Source organism: Manduca sexta, chromosome 15 (genome assembly GCF_014839805.1).
Source record: "Manduca sexta isolate Smith_Timp_Sample1 chromosome 15, JHU_Msex_v1.0, whole genome shotgun sequence".
Classification (NCBI taxonomy): Eukaryota; Metazoa; Arthropoda; class Insecta; order Lepidoptera; family Sphingidae; genus Manduca; species Manduca sexta.
In genome coordinates this window covers 6,466,527-6,478,679 of record NC_051129.1, presented here as the reverse complement: position 1 = coordinate 6,478,679, position 12,153 = coordinate 6,466,527, and positions in this window count along the sequence as shown.

Genomic DNA, 12,153 nt, shown 5'->3' with positions numbered 1-12,153 from the left:
ATTTGATGGTGACCTTCGGGCGACCGCCGGGCCGAGTCCCTAACCCCATATACAACTTAACCTATGCACGGCCTACCAGCTAAAACTCCGCGGTGGCCCTCTTCGGCGCATTAGGGACGGCTGCGGGCTTCCTCTGACGTTGAAGTTTCTAGTCTGCGACCGCAGCCGCCCCTGCGCGGTGCCGCCTTGCGGCCCGTCTCCTATTTCCGGGGGGGGGCTCAGAAACCCCCGCGCACCGAAGGACGCCCTCGGCGTCTACGGCAGCGTGAGGCCAACTACACACTGCCGTCCATCCCGGGGGTCAACCGAAAAATGTGCAAAGATGCACAGAAATGCACTAAGGCGGACAGCCCCCTGCTGCCCGCCGACGATCCCCTTCGTGGCCCCTATTAGTCGCCTCTTACGACAGGCAGGGGATACCGTGGTGGAATTCTCCAAACGCCCCCATTCCACATGGCGGACCTCGCGATAGACCTATCGTCGGAGATAGTGCAATATCGCGTCAGTGACAAAAACGTCATAATTTAAATTGATACTTAATGGACTAAACTTTTTACTGATAATTCTATATTTTTATACCGTTACTTACGCGGTATTGAAATTTCCCCTACTGTATCCATCGTACTATGCGTATGCACTCTAGCTGCTCAATCGTACTGTATGCGATTAAGGAATGTACCCAGTGGGGCGCGTCTTCGTGGATGAAATAATCTATAGTTTAAATTTAAGAAACTGGTCAGTTAACCTTTCAACCGTCATTTCATATACAATAATTACCTGGCACAATAAATTATAATTAAAATAGTAAGTGCAGTATAAAAAGAATGTAATATCTACAGTGATCAGTAGACAAATCACTTTTACCTTCTTTACCATTAAACCTTTTATTATTATTGAAATAAAGATCTATGTTTATCGATTTTAATAAGGACAACAGTAGGTACAGACTAGCTTGTAAGTAAATGTTTTTACATGAAATTGTTGATATATTACCCAAATAAATGCGCAGTTTTGTAAATTTTAATCTAAAAATTAAAATTGCATATGAGTAAAATTTAAGACAAAATTACCACAACTAGTAAATCCGACAGGAATGAAAGCTAACTTATTAACAATTCGTTAAGAATCGATATTTGTTATATTTTTATTTTGCATAATATATTTAATATAAACCGCCTGACTGAAAATTCAATGAAAATAATTATTGTGCTAATTTCTTGTCGCAAGCTTTCTGTCCAGTGGCTTTTGTTAAAGAAAGTAAGTAGAGTTTAAGATTCACGCTATATTTTCATAGAGTACTTATGAAACTGTTTGCTTTTTCGCATTCGGACACATTCAACGGAAGGGATCCGATCAAGGTCGACTGTGTCCACGGACGCGTAGCTTGAAGGACGCGTATTCGTCATTATATGCCCAATGTACACCTGCGTGCATGCTTCATGATTCCTATCGTACCGTATGTTTACGCCGGAGCGTACATCGAGTGGTCGCATTAATTTTTGTAAAATCTCATCTAGACATATTCTCGCATACCTATCGATGTTTTGTTTTTGTAGTAGTGGTGCTATGTTTTACAATAAATTCTGATGTTTATACCAAATACAATATATCAGAATGATATATTGTATCTGGTGTGTTTATCATTCTTTAATAATTCTCTTGCCGCTACGAACAAACTCAACACAGTTAATATTTTTTTACATAATATATGGATGCGCTCAATGAATCGTTCTCTTCGATGACTTCGGACGTAGTAATAAGCCAAAATAATGTCTTCGTCTTGCAACGGTATTATTACAAATGATTGAAAAGCGCGCGTAATACGCCTTGTGGGCAGAGGTCAATACGCTGGGCAGCATTAGCTGCACGAGGTATTTTGGAGCGTCCCTGAAGGTACGCTTCTGTGGACAGTAGACCTTGAGTCACTCTAGTTCCAACAAATTTTAACAAAAACTTATTAAATTCTTTTGTGTTGTAGTAATTGTAATAAAAATGGTATGTATGTAAGTAGATATGAGCACAGGAAGTACAACCCTGTGTGCGCAAGAATTTCATAGCCAACATATTTTATTCAAAAGTAATTACTTACTGTTTATCATGTCTGTTCATGCATTTAATGGAAAACTGATTCTACCCAGGTAAATTTGACCAATATTTTTTTTTATTTAATATTTGGAAAATATTTTAACATAAGTATGTATTATCCATCGCAATATATTTAGTTAAGATTTGCCGAAGACGATCACATTATGTACATAGTTCATGTTATATAAAGTGCAAAGATGTCTAAAAAGTATGATTAGTACACAAAGTATTTTATCTAGTTGCTCGTCTGATCAGATAGGTACACTCTATTATCAGTAGTAGATAATGTAGTACTTATATGTAGAAAAATTAAGTTTATTTTGAAATCCTAAATATTGAACATCTAACTAAATACCTATTTAGGTTTAAGTAGATCAGATAAAATTATAAATAGGGTATTTGACTTATTTTTAATTATAACTTTTATAAGATATGTACCTGGTATAAATTCTAAAACAAGAAATCTGGTGAAAAATCTACAAGTTATTAGCCATTGAAATTAGGTATTAGGGGTGATTGTCAAACATAGTCAAATACCCTATTATATATTTTGGCATCTACAAATAAAGCGTTTGCATTGTGAATTCCTAAGGATATTGACGGACGGATTCCTGACATCTCAAACTGAATGTTAATTATAATTGTTGTATTGTTTCTCCGTGTTATAAATATTACATATATATTTTTTTCGGAGACCTATATTATAAATAAAATATAGAATAAGTTACACGAATGTTTGATGTTTGTGGTTGTCACTTTTATTTTTCATTTAAAACTATGTATTAAACAGTTATATATGTTTATAGCAGCAAATTATTAACATTCATTAAAAATATTATTTTTAATAAAAATCGGTTATGCAACAAACCTTTACAAATTATGAATAAATAGATGCAGGCTGGTGTACCAACATCCCTTTTATGCAATTTGTATATAGTTATAAGATTTAGGAAATAAGCTACATTATAGGAATTGGCAATAAAAATATAAAAAGGTAGAATTCTGTCTTTTTTTACCCGATTTTATAATTATATTTTATTGAGTCTAGTATCTCTGTACCCATGTATATTTCTTTAGCGTGCGTTGTAATCATTATAACCTTTTTTTTGTCGCGGAGAGACCCTTTATTACTATCGCACAGCCTTCTCGAGAGGCGACTGACTCTTGACTTATGACATGACTATGATGCCTTACGGTCCGACGAAGGGCCGCCCAGATTTGATCTGAGAAGCCTCCGCGTACCGAAAGACTGTAGGTAGGTATCCCAGGAGTCGACCGAAAATGTGCAAAGGTCGCACACAAAGGCACTATAAAGTGCGCGCAATAAGGGCGGACAGCACCCTGTTGACTGCCGACGACCCCCATCTTGGCCCCTATAATTCAAGTGTTATGTTAAGCGTGAATTAATGTGTAAAGGATACTATACTGTATCTGATTACCTTAATGATAAGACGGTTTGGAAAGTTTGTCCTGCACACAATGACCCACCATGTTAGCACACATTAGTAATTAATTAACTGCCTAAAATGTCTTTGTTACATGTCTCACATGCTTTTTTTATAATAATGACATTTCTATAGTTCTAATTTGACATAATCATATCATATCTTAATGAAATGTAATTTTTGAAAGACGACCACCCGATCATGTTGTGTTTGCCTGTTCAATATCACTATTTTTTTCTTTTCTCATGATTGAAAACTATGATTGTAAATGTAGGCGAATGCACGCTGTACGCCGTTATTTAAGTATGAATCTATGTTCTCTTTTATTTGCTATCGCTAATTTTATTTTATGCCGCTCCAGGTTTAGTCGATTGGATTTCATCTTATCCCATGTTAACGGTGATGTGCGTGCATTAGCTTATATAACTATTGTGACTATGTACAAGAAAGACTTGGAAAAAATACAAAAGAAGTACTGAACAATTGATGACAAAAAAGAAAGCCCGGAGTTTCTTTCTGCCTTTCTTCTTCGGGTAGTCATCACTTAGGTAGCTAGTGAAAGGCTGGTAGGTTAGCTAGGCTAGGGCTCATGTCCTCACCGGTGAGGATCGCGACGCGTTACCCTTCTATTTCCCCTACTTGCCAGCCCGAGCTGGTTACTTCGTACTTTTGTACCTAATCTTTTGTATAAACTTTATCCCTAATTTAAAATCTCCATAGTTATATAAGTGATTTTAATAGTTGTTTAGAAATAATAATTATTCTTATTCTTTGTTTTGACGTATCATAAGTGCAACTTTGTTCGCCTACGTGATAAATAGAACCGTTTTTCCCCCGAAGGGTAAAAAAACGGATATTTAGGTTTCAGCCGTAGCTTGAACCACATTGAGATTAACGTTCCAATATTCATTGTCAACATCTTCAACATCTTCTATCTCACTCACTCATTAGGTGCATTCGTGACGTTGTAACCTGCCATAACTATACCTGTCCTTGTCACATACTTGGTGAGCAGCGCGCGGCGGGCTCTTCCTTCAGTACCTTGAGCCGGCAAGGCCTTAGGTGTGGTTCAAGCTACGGCTGAAACCTAAATATCCGTTTTTTTTACCCTTCGGGGGAAAAACGGTTCTATTTAGGTGTTCGAGCCTATGCTTGAACCACATTGAGACGTGTTTATTATCTGCCGGCGCGCTGTCCGACTAGTCCATAATATGTAAGATTTCAATATGGGACTAGAGCTAAGCGTACTGTGACTATTATTATTTTCGTGTGAAGAGAAAGACAGAGATTGTGAAAGATATTTATTCAAGGATAATATCCTCAATTTGCTTGAACAATTAAAAAGATACCTTACATAATTACCAGAATGATATATTATCAATATGTAATTAAGACCTCAAAATAAGCTTTTCATAAAATCAATTAAATCTTATATATAATAATAAGCCTACATCACTGGTGTAAAGGAATTACTTAAAGGATTTGGGTTCCTATTAGGTTGCGGTTTTATTTCTCTGAAGTAATGCCGAAAGAATGTATTTTAGACCGCCAATTGCCCCTTTTAGAATTTCATCAATATTGCAATAATTACCGACCCAGTTGTTGGTTGCAACAACTGCTCTAAAGCTACCTGCAGATGCAGATATTCCTGCTTCTTTAAATAACGTTTTTATCCATCCCGCGATCACGGTTCGGGAAGCATTCTTCACTTTTCCTCTTGTGGTAATGAACAGAGAATCATTACACGCCATGTTACGGCGCATATTCGTTATTAAAATGGTTTTCTTAATCCAGAAGATAATATCAAGTGGCCCATCAAAATTATTTTCTTCTTTCTTCAGCAACCAGCCTGATTGTTTATATGAAACCGAATCAGTTTTAGACCCGAATTTAGGCCAGAGTATGATTTCATTTCCCCTATCTTCGAAGTGATCATTTCTTATCGATAAAAGTGTTAGGTCATGGACTCTTCTGCCGGTAGCGAGCAGAAGAAGCACGCAAGTGTGCCTTGAGACTGCAAAGAGATTGTCGTGATCAAATTGGTAGGTACTTAAAAACGCTAGGAGATCTTCTATAGTCCACGAAATTGACTTTTTAACCGGAGGGGTTTCAGCGAAGACGCCCTTTAATACGTGCTTTACTAGAGGATGGGCGCGGAGCTCGTCAGATCTTAAGGGATTTCCGAAGTTTGCTACAACTGACTTGTGAACGGCTATGGTCTTAGGCGCTAATTTTACGACTCTGTAGAGGTAGCATAGGTATCTAGCTAAATCTTGAGGGCTGGGATCATCTGCAGGTATTCTGTTTGATTGGGCCCAGCTGCACCATCTTGACCAGATTGGTCTATACGATTTTAAGGATGACGACCTCCAAGATGATTCCAATAGTTTTATTTCACTTTCAGACCAGTTTGCAATCTGCTTCGCCCAGCCCATACCAACCATACCGCCAATTCCAAGCGTTCTACACCTTGAGGAGCACAATTCGTGCGGAGATCTATAAGGTTTTCGCGAAGATTCGGAATCAACAGCGGAGGTTTCTCTTTCATTTGCTCCAGTTCTGGTTTCCAGAAGACTCTGCTCCAGTTGGGCGCTACTAGAATATATCGTCCCTCCGACTTTTGTAGGTGGCGAAGTATTTGCGGAATTAAGGCTGGCGGTGGGAATATCCACCCCAGATTGTATTTCCAAATTCTGCTGAATGCATCGCAGAATTGGCTCCCTGTGTCTGTCGAGTCTTCGCTGACATAACTCGAAACGACTGCTGACTTCTTCGTGGCGAAGAGATCTATATCTGGAATTCCGTATTTCTGAAATATCCAGGTTACTATTGTTTCCTTGAGGTGCCATTCTGGCAAGGCCTTTTCTCTCGACAGCCTGTCCGCTATTCCGTTGTATATCCCCGGAATGTATCGAGCTATTAAATGACAATCCATCAAATCGCATAATTCTAAGATTTGTGTCGTGGCTTTTAATAATCTTGCTGATCTGGTGCCCCCTTGTTTGTTTATGTAAGCCACAGTCGTTCGATTGTCCGATTGTACCATTATTGTCCTGTGGCGAATTTCGGCACCCAAACTTTGAAGGACTTCGTGTACGGCCCACAATTCTTTTAGGTTGCTGTGCCATTTTCTTTGACAATGTGTCCACTTTCCCCGTAGATGACGGCCATTTGCTATGGCACCCCAACCTTTTTCTGCTGCATCCGTCGTGACAAAGATTGACGGGCCAGGATAATGGATCGGTGACCTCTTGTGCAGATTCTCTATCCACCATTTGAGCTGCTCTAGGGCCGCATCTGGGATATAATGTTTCCGATGGGGTCGAGTTTGTGACAGGAGACGAGCAGACTTCTGTAATTGTCGGCAATGAAGTCGCCCTAAGGGAACCGTGAATGATGCGAAGTTCAATCTTCCTAAAATCACTTTGGCGTCGTACCAGCTCCATTGAGCTTTCCTCCGTAGGTCTTGAATACATTTCTGCAACTGTTGGATTTTTGGAATTGATAACCCCTTCGTGTTCTGACTTGTGTTCCAAGTGATGCCTAGATATTCTATGGTGGTTGAAGGGATGGTCGATGATTTCGCTTGATTGATCTGCCAGCCCAGGTTCTTCAGATATTCCGTAGCGACGGTCGTTTGCTGTTCTAGAATTACAGGGTTTTCGTGCATTAGCAGAAAATCGTCCAGATACACTATCACTCGAAAGCCTTTCTGACGAAGTTGTTGTGCTACCCAGTTCGTAATTTTTGCAAATGCTGAAGGGGCGCTTGCTAGGCCGAAAGGTAGACACGTCATCTCGTATATCTTCCCTTGGTGCGAGAGTGACAGATACCGACGGTGGTTCTGGTCGATGGGCACGTGAAAATATGCCTGTGAAAGGTCGATCTTCATCAGGTAATCCTTTTCTCTCAAATGTTCTGGGATCTGATGGTGATTTAGTAAGCGAAATTTTGGCGTAAGGACATAATCGTTGAGCCTTTTCAGATTGAATATAGGGCGATTCCCTCCATCGGTCTTCTTTCTTAGAAACATAGTGGATAGGAATCCCGATTGGTGTGTACTGATTTGCAGGGCACCGGATTGTAGCATTTTCTTTATCTCTACCGACATTGCCGCTTATGTTCTGGTACGATATCTTTGGGCGTTTACTCGAGAAAATTTTGTTATCGGAGGAACACTCTTGAATGGGATTCTGTAGCCATTTAATATTTTTAAAAGGTTTTCGGTTGCGCCTTTCCATCGATGTACAAATTTGGCTAGGCGCCCCGCAGAAAAGTAGTCACTTTCGACCGCCTCTATCCTTTTTGCTTTGGTGTGTTTTAGAGGGAAAAGTTCTTTGTTGACGTCCTTTCCCTTCTGTATCTCTGGTATAGGGTATATTTCTTTTCGTGGTATTTCGCGTGTCGCGAAAACGAAAGGGCACATTTTGAGAGCTTTTAGGTTTAGACCCTTGAGGTATCGGTTTTTTGTTAGGGTATGTCTTTTTCTTGCTAGGAAACAATTTTTGCACACCTCCTAATTCTTTTATAACATCCGTAAGAGATTTGTCTTCGAATAAGTGGGTCCCCGAAGGAGGAATGTCATGAAGAATTTCTCGGAAAGATTTACTAGAAGGTTTGTAGACCTCCCTTCTTTGTTTTATTACTTCTGCACGCCGCCCGCACACATACTGCAGAAGAGCATCTGAATTCTTTCTAAATTCAGAATTTGCTGCTACAAAATCTCGGCCCACAATATTCTTAACCTCTGTTGGTAAGCTCTCCAAAACGTTTTGGAATATAATCCTCTGCTGAATAAGTCCGTTTGTTATAGCCCCTAAAGTTAGATCGAATTTCTCTAAAATCTCTACTGATTTCCAATTCGGAGTAAATTCAGCTAAAAGATTGTTTGTTTTTAAGGAAGTAAATACAGGAGTTGCCTGAAAATGCTTTTGAATCTCCGAGTATCGTACATTACACCAGCTACTGTCGCCTAACCTCTGGCAATTCAAACCATGCTTTACTGCTATTGGGTCTGCTCGTGCGATCTTAGGTTCTTGTTCTGTGGTGGCTGGCGTAAAATCAAAAGCAGTTGTATTAGAATTTTTATCTTCTGCTAATACTGCAAGTTCTCTCTGTGCATCGGCAATCTTTTTCCGTAGTTCAGCTTCTTTGGAACCCTGAATATCTGGTGTATGAGGATTGTCTCCACCATATTGGGCTGGTTCATCCATTTCTTCATCAGATTGTGTACTGTCTGGAAGAGAGTCGTAGGACTTATTAAGGCTGCCTTCACAGGGTTGGTGTGCGCTCGACGCGGTGCTCACTTGTTGATTGAGAATGATAGTTTTAATGTTCTCATTTTGTTCTGATTGCATGCTGAGCAATTTGTTAAATAATAGCATTTGTTGGTTCAGAACAGTAGCAAGCAGATGGTCGCTGCTATCTTGTGCTGGCACTCGAGATTCTGATGGAATAGGTGAACTTGAGACATTTGCATAAGAGGAACGTTTTGCTTGGCTATGATACACTTCTGTAGGCGATTCAATTGAGCGTTTCGTACCCGTAGAACGCCCCAGACTAGTTAGTGGGCTGAGGCGCTCCAATTCCTGTGACGCCTCCCGTCTTTTGGCGAGTTTTGGTTTTAGTTCTTTGACGGTGCTCATAAAGACTTCGTAGGCTGGCGAGTGAATCTTCTCCATTACACTGTGTGGCGCATAGAGTAGAGCTCTTCCTAACGGCCATTTCAAGAAAGAAGCCCTTATCGCTCTGTATGATCGTTCAGATAGTGATGTAGCGGAAGGATTGAAAGCCCGTGCCAGATCCACTGTGGGGATGGCAAATCTGAGTTTTGCTTCCATTGCCGGTGGGACTTGACTTCCTCCGAACAGTTCCTCAAAAGTGTAATTAAAACCTTCCAATCTCTCCAATTAACCGGAAAGTTTTCATCCAGCGAGGCAATAACTGCCAATAAACCCTTTTCATTATTTTCCCAGGGTTCGGCGGCAAGAGCACCCATTGACGTTAGCTCTGCCATGGTTCTGGAAGTGAAAGCGCTATTTCATGCATAGGTACTAGAAAGAAAGAAAGAAAGGACACCTCAATTGGTACGACAATTGTCGCTTAGAAAGAGGCGACATTCAATTTGATGCGACCCGTGTGACGACTCAGATGAGACGACATACTGTCTTACTTGAGACTACACTCAGTGCGACTGGCGTCTGGGCCGGGGCGGCGGTCGTCCAAATCGGGGCGACCGCCATCTCAATCGAACGACCGTCGTCATAACTGAGGTGAAACGGTCGTCCCAATTGAGACGACGGTCGACTCACTCGAGGTGGCGGTCGTCTCAATCCGAACGATTGGCGCCTCAAACTGTCGTTTTGTTCATTGTCTCGATACGAACATACTTTCTATAAGGTATTTCTATGAAGTATTACATAGCTCATTCATCGCTGGGCCTTGAGGCGCCGAGCGGTAAGATATCGTCGTTGGGCTTAAAAGCGCCGAACGGAAGAAGAAGATACTTACACGTGTTGATTCAACGAATATTGAAAGCGTACTGAAGGAAGAGCCCGCCGCGCGCTGCTCACCAAGTATGTGACAAGGACAGGTATAGTTATGGCAGGTTACAACGTCACGAATGCACCTAATGAGTGAGTGAGATAGAAGATGTTGAAGATGTTGACAATGAATATTGGAACGTTAATCTCAATGTGGTTCAAGCATAGGCTCGAACACCTAAATAAAGTATTTTATTTTATTTTTATTTTTATTAGTCACCTCTTACGACAGGCAGGGGATACCGTGCTGGAATTCCCCAAACGCCCCCATTCCACAGGGCGGATAATCATTATTACCTACCGCATTCATTAATTTTAGCTTTTGATCGTGGGTTCGCTTGCGTGAGAGTTTTCCGGGATGAAAGTCTCGCTATATGTTTTCCCGGGATAGAAAGTAGCCTATGAACTTTCTGCTGTCTCAAAACTATCGCCATACTAAATTTCATCTAAATCCGTGGGGTAATTTTAATTTTTTCAGTTTATTGCATTCAGACAGACAAACAGATGCGGCGAGGGACTGATATATAATAATATAATTTTTAGTACTTTTAATAACATTTCCGTCATACACGTTTGTTGCATTACTACCTTTTAGTAGCGCATGCAACAAAAGTTCTCAAATGGAATAAAATTTCCCCGTTTTTGCAACATGTTTCTTTGACGAATTGAAAAATGAGATTAGTGCCGTCAAACAAACAAAAACTTCAGATTTATATCAGTAAAGATGATATAGTTACAATAATAGGACAAAGTTTATTATATATTAGTAAATATACGGGTATGGATTTTTAAAAAATGAGTAAAATAAATAATCATAATGAACTATAATATATGGATAACTGATGTCCACGAACATAACATTAACCGCTGAACTTATACAGGGTGTAACACAATAGATGGACCAACTGAAGCAAGCTGATAAAGGACCCTAGTGTACCTCGATTTAACCCCCATGTATGTTTCCCGATATTGCTTATTTTAAAGTTATTTTCTTCTGTACTTTGTTATGAAAGGCGACTTAAGCACTAAACTTTATATTTAAAGATTAAATTTACAATTATCACTTTTTTTACTCTAATAAGAATAATAGTTGGCTTTTCGAATGTCCATAACATAGTCAGTGTTTTATAAATAAATTATAAACTCACGAAAGGAGAAACTCTTACTACTGAACTGATTTGGATGAAACTTTACTGTACATAATATTGGTTATACATCAGAATAACCCATAGGCTACAATTTATGATTTTGAGTAATTTGGTCATAATATATTATACAGGGTCATTTGATATTGTGTTACTAAATTAAACCACATATATCGTTCGTTATGATACATATAAGGTAAGTCGGAAAGAATTGCTATCTATAGTAGGATTGTTTGTCTTAATTCTAAATAAAAGTCCGCGACGGTATATATCTACCTTTTTTGTGGAAGCCATTATGACCAAAATAGTGTAATGAGCCTTTTCTGTCTGTGTTATCGATTTTCTCATAATCCACTGAACGGATTTTTATGAAGTTTCATATGGAGATTGTCTATGCCTCACGCGGGTATTTATGGCCTTTCTGCGCCGGCAACACCCATGACAGGAAGGACGGACGGGTGCCATATTAGACTTGACTTCGAGGCCATCGAACGTAACCATCATTATAGTTTTGTCTTTTGTATTTACTTTATATTATACAGTCCTCTACACTAAAAACTGGTTTGATATCTCAACAGAGATAGTTGACCCTATGAAGGTTATAGGCAGTAGTAGAAAGTATTCTATCCCGGGACAATATATAGGGGGTCTTATATAGCAAAAGCTAGTATATTTATATAATGAATCAAAGATTAGGGGAACAATATGATGTTGGAAAAACATTTTTAAAAATAAGCTTTAATTAAAATGCTCTAAGAAAAAAATAGTCTTTTAATTGAATCAATCATTTTTTTATACTTGTAGTCATCATAATTACGGATGACGTTACGCACGCATTTGCGCCTTATTTCCTCATTCTTGAAACTTATCCCATTTATCGAAATTCCAAGCTTTTAACTTGTTTATTTAAACCGGCATTTAATCATTTTTTCTGTA